Consider the following 12,356-nt stretch of genomic DNA (forward strand, 5'->3'; position numbering starts at 1 on the left):
GAGAGAGAGAAAGTATGGGGGAAGAGAGAGAGGATGGGGGAGAGAGAGAGGATGGGGGAGAGAGAGAGGATGGGGGAGAGAGAGGGGATGGGGGGAAGAGAGAGAGAGGGGATGGGGGAAGAGAGAGAGAGAGAGGATGGGGGAGAGAGAGAGGATGGGGGAAGAGAGAGAGGATGGGGGAAGAGAGAGAGGATGGGGGGAAGAGAGAGAGAGAGGGGATGGGGGAAGAGAGAGAGAGAGAGGATGGGGGAGAGAGAGAGAGAGAAAGTATGGGGGAGGGAGAGAGAGAGAGTATGGGGGAGAGAGATAGAGGGGATGGGGGAGAGAGAGAGAGAGAGGATGGGAGAGAGAGAGAGAGAGAGAGAGAGAGAGAGAGAGAGAGAGAGAGAGAGAGAGAGAGAGAGAGAGAGAGAGAGAGAGAGAGAGAGAGAGAGAGAGAGAGAGAGAGAGAGAGAGAGAGAGAGAGAGAGAGAGAGAGAGAGAGAGAGAGAGAGAGAGAGAGAGAGAGAGAGAGAGAGAGAGAGAGAGAGAGAGAGAGAGAGAGAGAGAGAGAGAGAGAGAGAGGATGGGGGAAGAGAGAGAGAGGATGGGGGAAGAGAGAGAGGATGGGGGGAAGAGAGAGAGAGGGGATGGGGGGGGAGAGAGAGAGAGAGGATGGGGGAAGAGAGAGAGAGGGATGGGGGGAGAGAGAGAGAGGATGGGGGAAGAGAGAGAGAGGGGATGGGGGAGAGAGAGAGAGAGGATGGGGGAAGAGAGAGAGAGGGGATGGGGGAAGAGAGAGAGAGGATGGGGGGAAGAGAGAGAGGATGGGGGGAAGAGAGAGAGAGGATGGGGGAAGAGAGAGAGAGGGGATGGGGGAAGAGAGAGAGGGGATGGGGGGAAGAGAGAGAGAGGGGATGGGGGAAGAGAGAGAGAGGATGGGGGGAAGAGAGAGAGGGGATGGGGGGAAGAGAGAGAGAGGGGATGGGGGAAGAGAGAGAGAGAGGATGGGGGAAGAGAGAGAGGATGGGGGGAAGAGAGAGAGGATGGGGGAAGAGAGAGAGAGGATGGGGGAAGAGAGAGAGAGAGAAAGTATGGGGAGGGGGAGAGAGAGTATGGGGGAGGGAGAGAGAGAGTATGGGGGAGGGAGAGAGAGTATGGGGGAGGGAGAGAGAGTATGGGGGAGGGAGAGAGAGTATGGGGGAGGGAGAGAGAGAGTATGGGGGAGGGAGAGAGAGAGTATGGGGGAGGGAGAGAGAGAGTATGGGGAGGGAGAGAGAGTATGGGGGAGATAGAGAGAGATAGAGAGAGATAGAGAGATAGAGATAGAGAGAGATAGAGAGAGATAGAGAGAGATAGAGAGAAAGAGGGAGAGGATGGGGGAGAGACAGAGAGAGGATGGGGGAGAGAGAGAGATAGGATGGGGGAGAGAGAGAGATAGGATGGGGGAGAGAGAGATAGATAGGATGGAGGAGAGAGAGAGAGAGATAGATAGGATGGAGGAGAGAGAGAGAGAGAGATAGATAGGATGGAGGAGAGAGAGAGAGAGATAGAGAGGATGGAGGAGAGAGAGAGAGAGAGATAGGATGGGAGAGAGAGAGAGAGATAGGATGGAGGAGAGAGAGAGAGAGATAGATAGGATGGAGGAGAGAGAGAGAGAGAGATAGGATGGAGGAGAGAGAGAGAGAGATAGATAGGATGGAGGAGAGAGAGAGAGAGAGAGAGATAGGATGGAGGAGAGAGAGAGAGAGATAGATAGGATGGAGGAGAGAGAGAGAGAGAGATAGGGTGGAGGAGAGAGAGAGAGATAGAGAGGATGGAGGAGAGAGAGAGAGATAGAGAGGATGGCGGAGAGAGAGAGAGAGAGATAGGCTGGCGGAGAGAGAGAGATAGATAGGATGGAGGAGAGAGAGAGAGATAGATAGGATGGAGGAGAGAGAGAGAGATAGATAGGATGGAGGAGAGAGAGAGAGATAGATAGGATGGAGGAGAGAGAGAGAGATAGATAGGATGGAGGAGAGAGAGAGATAGATAGGATGGAGGAGAGAGAGAGATAGATAGGATGGAGGAGAGAGAGAGATAGATAGGATGGAGGAGAGAGAGAGATAGATAGGATGGAGGAGAGAGAGAGATAGATAGGATGGAGGAGAGAGAGAGATAGAGAGAATGGAGGAGAGAGAGATAGATAGGATGGAGGAGAGAGAGATAGATAGGATGGAGGAGAGAGAGAGATAGATAGGATGGAGGAGAGAGAGAGATAGATAGGATGGAGGAGAGAGAGAGAGATAGATAGGATGGAGGAGAGAGAGAGAGAGATAGATAGGATGGAGGAGAGAGAGAGAGATAGATAGGATGGAGGAGAGAGAGAGAGAGATAGAGAGGAGGGGGGAGAGAGAGAGAGATAGATAGGATGGAGGAGAGAGAGAGAGATAGATAGGATGGAGGAGAGAGAGAGAGATAGATAGGATGGAGGAGAGAGAGAGAGAGATAGATAGGATGGAGGAGAGAGAGAGAGAGATAGATAGGATGGAGGAGAGAGAGAGAGAGAGATAGATAGGATGGAGGAGAGAGAGAGAGAGATAGATAGGATGGAGGAGAGAGAGAGAGAGATAGATAGGATGGAGGAGAGAGAGAGAGAGATAGATAGGATGGAGGAGAGAGAGAGAGAGAGATAGATAGGATGGAGGAGAGAGAGATAGATAGGATGGAGGAGAGAGAGAGATAGATAGGATGGAGGAGAGAGAGAGATAGATAGGATGGAGGAGAGAGAGATAGATAGGATGGAGGAGAGAGAGAGATAGGATGGAGGAGAGAGAGAGAGATAGGATGGAGGAGAGAGAGAGAGATAGGATGGAGGAGAGAGAGAGAGAGATAGGATGGAGGAGAGAGAGAGAGATAGGATGGAGGAGAGAGAGAGAGATAGGATGGAGGAGAGAGAGAGAGATAGGATGGAGGAGAGAGAGAGAGATAGGATGGAGGAGAGAGAGAGAGATAGGATGGAGGAGAGAGAGAGAGATAGGATGGAGGAGAGAGAGAGAGAGATAGGATGGAGGAGAGAGAGAGAGAGATAGGATGGAGGAGAGAGAGAGAGAGATAGGATGGAGGAGAGAGAGAGAGAGATAGGATGGAGGAGAGAGAGAGAGATAGGATGGAGGAGAGAGAGAGAGAGATAGGATGGAGGAGAGAGAGAGATAGGATGGAGGAGAGAGAGAGATAGGATGGAGGAGAGAGAGAGATAGGATGGAGGAGAGAGAGAGATAGGATGGAGGAGAGAGAGATAGGATGGAGGAGAGAGAGAGATAGGATGGAGGAGAGAGAGAGATAGGATGGAGGAGAGAGAGAGATAGGATGGAGGAGAGAGAGAGATAGGATGGAGGAGAGAGAGAGATAGGATGGAGGAGAGAGAGAGATAGGATGGAGGAGAGAGAGAGATAGGATGGAGGAGAGAGAGAGATAGGATGGAGGAGAGAGAGATAGGATGGAGGAGAGAGAGAGATAGGATGGAGGAGAGAGAGAGATAGGATGGAGGAGAGAGAGAGATAGGATGGAGGAGAGAGAGAGATAGGATGGAGGAGAGAGAGAGAGATAGGATGGAGGAGAGAGAGAGATAGGATGGAGGAGAGAGAGAGATAGGATGGAGGAGAGAGAGAGATAGGATGGAGGAGAGAGAGAGATAGGATGGAGGAGAGAGAGAGATAGGATGGAGGAGAGAGAGAGATAGGATGGAGGAGAGAGAGAGATAGGATGGAGGAGAGAGAGAGATAGGATGGAGGAGAGAGAGAGATAGGATGGAGGAGAGAGAGAGATAGGATGGAGGAGAGAGAGAGATAGGATGGAGGAGAGAGAGAGATAGGATGGAGGAGAGAGAGAGATAGGATGGAGGAGAGAGAGAGATAGGATGGAGGAGAGAGAGAGATAGGATGGAGGAGAGAGAGAGATAGGATGGAGGAGAGAGAGATAGAGAGATAGAGAGATAGAGAGATAGAGAGATAGAGAGATAGAGAGATAGAGAGATAGAGAGATAGAGAGATAGAGAGATAGAGAGATAGAGAGATAGAGAGAGAGAGAGAGAGAGAGGATGGGGGAGATAGAGTGAGATACAAAGAGAGATAGAGCCCATTCATTCCCATGCGGAACACATTCTGGTTCAGCACGTGCTGAGCATTGCAGGCACAATCCTCCCTGTTTTCCCATTCTTCCCCACTATCCTATCTCCTCTGTTGTTCTCCCTCCTCCTCTCCTCCCTACCTTCTCCCTTTTGCGTTGCTCATCCCTACACTACTATATATTTTCCCAAAAGAGATTTCTGCTCCTCTCTCCACGACTCCACATCCACCCCTCAATTACCCCCTCGTCCACCGTGCTCCGTGTACATTAAATAAACCAAGGAAACATTTAACGATATCAGCACGCGTGCGAAGCATGTGTCCGCACACAACGTACAAAAGCATCCGCAGACGAACGTGCTGTGTGCAAAACGTGCTGTGTCCACAAAAGGCAAAACACAAAGAATAAATTAATTAATTAATAAATAAACAAAAATCAAAAACAGGTGCACCCATCGTAAGGGAAGCACACGTGTACACATCCGACGTGCAGACAGACAGACAGACAAGACACAGCAAATGGAGACAAAACGAGCCAACGACCTGTGTCACCGCGTGTCCATGTAAACGCGTGGCGCGTCCCGCCCGCAGGACACGTTCTGCCGTACATGGCGCTCCGCAGGCAAAGGAAGCTGCAGCTCGAGCCGAGCCGGGGAGTTGGGGCTCACACTTCGAGGGACACACTCGGTGAGGGATGCGAGCAAAAGCGTGGGAGAGGAGAGATAGAGCGTCACCACGTGATTGGGAGCGCACGCTCCAGCCCGGGGGGAGAGGCGTTGTGTGCACGGAATTAATTCCTTATTTTATGTTTATTTTCCTTCTCCCTCGCAAACCCTGGGATAGTTCGGGTGGGGTGGGGGGGGATGAAAACACGTGAAGAAATGCTTGAAAAATCAGAGAATAGCGTGGAGAGAAACCCTCATTAACTGTTACAGGTAAAATGAAGATGTGAGTTGGGTCGGGTGTCACAACATCATGGAGGGCGCACGATGTTTGGACTTCAGATTGTTTTATTTTCTCTAAAGGAGTATTGTCGTGTTGTTTTGGCATTAGAAGTGAAGGGTCTCCGTGGGTGTTTTTCTTCTTGCAATGAATCAATTGCTCAATGAGTACAAAACAGTGGCCATTTCTCATGTGGACCAGGTGTGTGAGAACCTGCAGAGACGGTTTCTCATTGTTATATGTTTGAATGTCGATCCTTTGGCGCTCAGTGAGACCCCCCCAAAAGGAGCTCCAGGTGTCGGTTGGAGGAACGGTCAAGCGGCTCGGGCTGTGAAGGAGGAGGGGGATTGAACTTTGGCTTCAATGCTTTCTGTTCTGCCATTGAGGCGCTTGGAGTGCAGATATAAAATGGAGGAGAGTGTGGACGGGTGAGTAATTTGCTGGGACAATGTGGTGATCATGTACGAAGCTCAGGTGCGCAGCAGCGGGCTCCACCACAAAATAATGAAGCACATTTTCCATATCAGCATGCTGACCAAATGGAGAGTTCCACCGGTGGACCTCTCACCTATGCTCAGATAAGCTCGTGATCAGTCTCATTGACATGTTAGATACCTTTAGAAGTGGAGGCAGGTGGACATAAAAGCCAATATGGCAAAGCACGAGGAGGGAAATGGCCAGAGTCCACAGACTGCGGAGTGAACTGTGCCATTAGCTGTGGAAGACCATGGTGGTAGCGCTCGAGAAATTATTAGTGAATGGAGCATTGTTGGAAAAAAAAAAGTGTATGCTCCCTTGTTTCAGTGACACTCCTGCCTGCGGAGAGTGGTGGACGGGCTACAGGTTTGCACATACCCACCCGTTATTGCGCCGTCTCTGGCCATGCATCATGGTGCGCCTCTACTAGTGGGGCAACTTAGCATAACAATTGTGCATTTTGTGAGGAAAGCACCAAATTTGGCACATGAGTAGCCTATCATATTATGAACAGATTTGGATATTGGGCCATCTCAAATTCAGCCGCTGATGGCTGTGGCAGCCATTTTCCACTGCCATCAAAAATTTTGAGATGGCCCAATATCCAAATCTGTTCATAATATGATAGGCTACTAGTGTGCCAAATTTGGTGCTTTCCTCACAAAATGCACAATTGTCATGCTATATTTAGCTAAGTTGCCCCACTATACTACAGTCCCTGCGAGGACATGCTGCGCTATTGAGTAACTAAAGGAATTTCACCCCCACGACCTTCGCAGCACTCATCCGGACTCACGCAATGTATATGAGAAATAAAAATCCAAATCCTTGCTCACCTTTCCATGTTGAGATCATTTTTGCATCAGGAGACCTTTTTCTCCTTCCTTGCTGCCATGAAAAAAAACAACTTGGATAGATTTTCCTGCCTTCCCACCCCATTGTGTTTTGTGCTCTTTCGAGGTGATTTGTATGCTGTTCATTTCAATCCACACTGAATGAATGATGCTTTGCTTCGTAGATGATGTGGACAAATTAACTTAACACCGCAGCACCGGGACTCGACAGTATGCCTCTGGCCTTATAGAGCTTGATGCAGTTCATCCTTTATCTGGATCTGGATTATATCAGTCTGATGACTCTTATGTTTTTGTAGAATCAGAATTTGAACGCTTCATTTGATTTATTCCTTCTTACCTGGAATGTCAGACTGACCTTTTCATATTATATATATATATATATATATATATATATATATATATATATATATATATATATATATATATATATATATATATATATAGTGGCCTGAAAGTCACTTTACCCCTTTCCAGTGAAGCATTGTTCTTGAACTCTTTTAATATACAGCACCGACAATAATTAATTTGTCATTGTATCTGTATGTGCTCCATCATTCTTCTGAGTCAGTGTTTCTGCATACCATAGCGGGTGAGGGGGCGAGGGCAGTGGGGAAGGGATGGAGGGAAGTGTGAGAAATTTATCAGGGGTAAAGTAACTTTCGGGCTACCCTGTGTATGTATGTATGTATGTATGTATGTATGTATGTATGTATGTGTATATATATATATATATATGTATGTATGTATGTATGTATGTATGTATGTGTATGTGTATATATATATATATATATATATATATATATATATATATATATATATATATATATATATAGTACTGTCAGATAGTACAGCAGCCAATATGAGGAAGAGAATTTAATTCTCAATTCTATAGTCAGGCCACCCTTTTAGGACTGCCACTGGTAACATGCAACCCAGTGCTACCTTCCACATGGTCAGATTGTTGATGACTGAACCAACACCCCTCACTGGCTTTGCTTGTGGGGAGGGTGACTGTAACACCCTGCCAGGATGAAAAACAATACCTGATAAAGGGCGAATGAGCTCCCTTCAGGAGCCAATGGCCATCCAGTAGGGAGATGGTGTCTCCTAAAAAACATCCAATGGGGATATGAAAATTTATTTTTCCACCTGGCTGAGTTACCCCCTCCTGCACAGTGGTCTTGTGAAGAGGTTTCCTCGTTTCTGGATGAGGTGAAGGTTTTGCCAGTTTTTCCTCTTCATCTTTGTATCCCTTAGGCTTCGTGCCTTACCTAGAGTGGTTCTATGCCTTGTTTGGGGTGGCTTCCACAAAAAAATACCCAGTCCTTCCTGGAGAGGGAACAACCACGGTCATGTCTTTCAAGCTTGCTGGCATATTGATTTATTAAAGTTTGGTAGGACAAACAAATCTTGTATCAATAATACAGCAATATGTCCTGGAAAAAAAGAAAGAAATAACAAAGAAAATGCACTGGAAATAACTCAACTCCCACAATCATCCAAGCCGGAAATAAAACAATAACTAATGGAAGTTTGTCAAGATAATTAAACCATCAGTTACATCAAATAATGCACAAAGATAATTATTCGCCTGTATCCGCAACCTGACAATTTATACCAGCACTCAGAAAAATATGCAGCAATAATATTAAAAAGAGAATATTAAAAGTAGATCGGGATTCACCATTTCCTACACCAGAAATAACTGTAAACAATGAAGAAGAATGAAAAATAAACATTATTATCCATCCGACCAAATAATATATACGGAACACAAAGACATGAACTATGCCCTCTTCGGAAACAATGCCCATGACAAGGCCGCCTCCTTGGATTAGGCTCTTGTCAGGAGTCTAAAGCACATAGGAATTCACTCTGGAAAATGGAAATTAAGAGAATGGGGTCCCACTCATCCTTCCCAAACACCGCCAGACATCTGCACTTCCACAAGGCCATTTTCATCGCACTCAGGATCTTCCAAAAAAATACCTTCTGAAAAAACAAGGAACTGATCCACACATCCCAAGTGTGATAATATCATGTCAGAGGAATACTAAGTTTCATGAGACCAACTAGCCATCTTGCATGTGTAATATGCCCAAGCCCTGAGCAAATATGCACGACCACATATAGTGAGAAACAGATTGTGGAACCTTGCATCACCTATATCGATACATCACTGTGTTGCTCAGGACATGCCTTACATTTGTGAATCATAAATAAAGCAATTCATTAACACGCAGCCATGCCAAGTAGCTGTGACTTCCCAACACAGAGGGCAGTGAAATGGATGACCAAATTACCAAACATCACTCACTTGTCATATTTCTAATTATGCAAACTTCACGATTACACAGAGCTCGAGACTTAATTGATAAATAACTAACATCACTCAAATTCTTCAAGTCAATTTGCCTGAACTCGAACAAATCCCAACCATGCAAAATTTGGCCTATGTTAAATCGAACCAACAAACCCAACTCCCGTGACCAATCATCCATCAACTTCAGATGACGCGTGACCGAGGCCATTTGAAGCAACAAGGGAAGATCCGGACAACCCCTACTTCCCATTACTTCACTTTTGCACAGCTGTTCCCACTTGGGTTTAAAGATCCACTTTGCACAAAAGAAGTTTTAAATCAAGCCCTTCAATCTGCAAACCACCAAAGGCATTAGAGGTAGCACCTCCGCGAGGGTCCTCAATAAAGGGAAAATCTGCCCGTTCACTACAAGGGCTTTCTCTCTGCACCAAAGCTTCAATTCCTTCCATTCACAAAAAACAACTTTTAACATAGGACAACTTTTTACACCAATTATTTACAACATTCGTGGCCTCGCTTAAGAATACTCCTAAAACCCTAACCTGGTTGACACAACCTCCAAATGTCAGATGTACCTTTGGCACATTAAAGCCCTTTCCCAGAAGCAAAATACAATTTTGTAAAAAATTTATATGAAGAAGGCCAAACGTTTTGGAGAACACCTTGCAACACTGAACTGCAATCCATACCGACCAGCCATCCCCAGCGAAAACAACATCATCCATGTATACCAAGGACGACATACTATTATGAACCGCCATCCCTGGGATCCTAAAACCTCCCTTTCTATCTTCAAGTGCATAGACCAGAGGAGTAATTGCAAGAACAAAGAGAAGGCAGACAAGGGACAATCTTGCCTAACCCCACTTTCAATATTAACTCGAGCTCCCAACCTATTATTCAATACAACACTGGACACAACATGTTCGTAAAGCTTCCCAAGAGCTCCAATTACAGCCGGGCCAAACGACAGTGCCTGCAACACCTCCCATAAATTCTCCTGTGAGACACTATCAAAAGCCTACACCAAATCCAAGCTTAGAAGTGCAAGATCCACCTTTCTGCTATTTGCCAAAGACAAGGCATCTTGAACACAAATCAAAACATCCGAGGCTCCTCTGCCCTTGATACCACACCTCTGAAGCTAATGCAAAACACCGTTGGCTTCCTTCTGCACAAGCTTTAATAACATAACCATCGTGATCGTGTAACCTGAATTCAAAAGAGATATCGGTCTCCATTGTTTTACATCCTCCAAATCTCCTTCCTTTCTGAGCGTCAACAACAATGATTCAGACCATGATGGTGGCATTCTACCTCGAGCTCCAGATGGCATTACAAACTTTCAAAAGGGGGCCTTCATTTTCTAGTAAAACCACCTTGTGAAATTTGTTTGGAATGCCATCCTTCCCCAGTGTTTTACCTTTGTTTAAGGCCCTAATAACCTGTTCTAACTCCTCAAGCTGTAAATGTATAATTTTCCTTCCCACCATTCACATGAGCAGTACAATGTGACAGATCTTCCCTGCCCACTGCAGACACCTCCTGTTTCCTACACAAAGATAAAAATAAATCCCCAATCAAACCATCGACCACCAGAGGGTCTGGTTGGAGGCAGCCAACACTGGCACGCATATATGATGGCTGCACACGCTGTTTTACAAACTTATGGTAAAAAGGAGTGAAACACTGTAAAAAGAATCGTTGAAGCCTCCCAGACAACCAAACAACCACTGTCTCTCCCTCCGCATCCTGGTCCTCCCCAAGCCCAACAGCAGACTTTTCAGCCGGCTCTTAAAGTCATCCCACCAATCAGAAATGTCATCAAATTCCGGAATTGGTGAAGTCCATAAACAAATTCACTCCATCATAATATGATATGACCAGGGGAGCCCAAAAAGTGTAGCGTTGCACTTCCAATGACCCTCCACACTTGGAATATTGACAGGTAACAAGAGTTCCACCACAATGCTACTACAATGGTCAGAAAATGAATTCCAGACCCGGCGTAAAGCCATGACTTCAAATTGGAAATAAAAAAGTAGTTCAGTGGCGACCGCAAAATAATAATTCCCATGACCTATTGACATATGGCCAAAGCCAGTGCCATCTTTAAAGCGTCTGGTCATCCCTGGTTCTATGACTGGTGTTGGCTTAATGGTTAGGGTGGTGGGCTTGGGATCCTAGGATCCCGAGTTCAAATCTCCCTTGGCTGTTGAATTAATACCAGGTGGGGTTGACTCTGCCCATCATCCTTCTGAGGTCGGCAAAATGAGTGCCAGCTTGCTGGTATCCTGTGTTGGAGTGGCGACCCATCCAGGATTGTACCCAATAGCCAAGGAGACTGCTTAGGCAGCACCAACGCTCTGCACAGAGTATGGTCCCAATGGATGGATGGATCCCTGGTTCTTTCAATAGAGCACTGTGATTTGCCGATCACAGTCACGTGGTTTCAATGCGCCATGTTGCCCCCCCCATTTTGAACAGCTCAGTTGACATCTAGTCTCCATCGACATCATATCTATATTTTGAGGAAAATGGTTTGTTGTCACAATCGCGATGGGCAGGGTATAGCGATGCATCGCTTCCCGAGAGTCGGAAAAAAATGTGCCGCCAGAGTGAAGAGAGATCCCCGAAAAGACAGATGGAAACCTCACGACAAATGGTACTTGTGCGCTGTAAAGTTTCTCATCAATATTTATTGATGGATATTCATTGAGCCTTCAGGTTTTCTGTCAGGTCACCATGTGTGTATAATTTCAGTTGTGATTTACAAGGGATATTTGGGCAGGCATGCTTTCCTCACAGCTGAACCGTGCTCAGCTAATTCGAGTTTTCTACCAACAAAAATCATCATGGCCGACTTCGGGCTCCTCTATCATCCGTGCACATCGATAACAGCTAACATCCGGTTTGGAATGAGATCATAATTGCCATGTTCGGCTGACTGGTTGGTTGAGGATTTCATATTAGGCTGACTAGACCGCTTGTGGTTGACACATCAGGTGAGCAAATATTGCAAGACACTTGCTTCATTATTTGTTGTTTCATGCATGATTTCAACTCTTTCAGAAATACTTTGGTGAGAGTCAGTCTGAGCAACCACACCGATGGCAGGAAGCCATTGAGACTGGATGCGGAGCCCATGACATTCATTCATGCACCTGCCCATCTGAAGCCGAAGCGCCAAAATCCTCACGCAGAGTAGAAGATGGAGTGAAACGTGCTCACCATAAGCAACATTCCTATTCACTGTCGGGAGATGAGCCCAATGACATGGTAGAGCTAGAAGGTTCGTCGTGGTCTCTCCTCATATAGTAAAGGTTGAGACTACCAACAAAACTTTTCATGTCAGTTTCAATCAAAAAGGGTCATTACGGGACAGAACTAACATTTATATAGACAAAATGTGAATGTTGACTCTTTTTACAGTGTTCAACCACAAGAAACAGAACAGTGACATTTTGTTTACCCACAAGATTTTGGCGGTGAGTTGGTGGGGGGGGGGGTGAAGGGTGGGGGGGGTGTGGACCTCAAATATCCGGGGCCTTCGCTCAAACCTTTCAGATCTTTCCATGCAGGTTGCCACTGACAAACCAGACATTATCTGCCTAACAGAAACTTTCCTCTCCCAAGACGTGTCTGACTCCCAAGTATCTCTCCCTGGTTACT

The 12,356-nt window shown here is 46.2% G+C and overlaps 1 protein-coding gene across 3 annotated transcripts in view; it reads right to left on the reverse strand.

The window, feature by feature from the left end:
• LOC147016729 (3',5'-cyclic-AMP phosphodiesterase 4C-like) overlaps positions 1–4,839 on the reverse strand; it is a 171,456-nt gene extending 166,617 nt beyond the window's left edge. For all 3 annotated transcript variants that reach the window (XM_085847863.1, XM_085847861.1, XM_085847860.1), the window contains exon 1: positions 4,629–4,839. The gene's annotated coding sequence lies outside the window, so the exon portion shown is untranslated. The remainder of the gene's footprint in view (positions 1–4,628) is intronic.
• Positions 4,840–12,356: the final 7,517 nt, after the last annotated feature.

The sequence above is a fragment of the Eptatretus burgeri genome, chromosome 11 (genome assembly GCF_056783735.1).
Source record: "Eptatretus burgeri isolate ZD-2024b chromosome 11, Ebu_testis_v1, whole genome shotgun sequence".
NCBI lineage: Eukaryota > Metazoa > Chordata > Myxini > Myxiniformes > Myxinidae > Eptatretus > Eptatretus burgeri.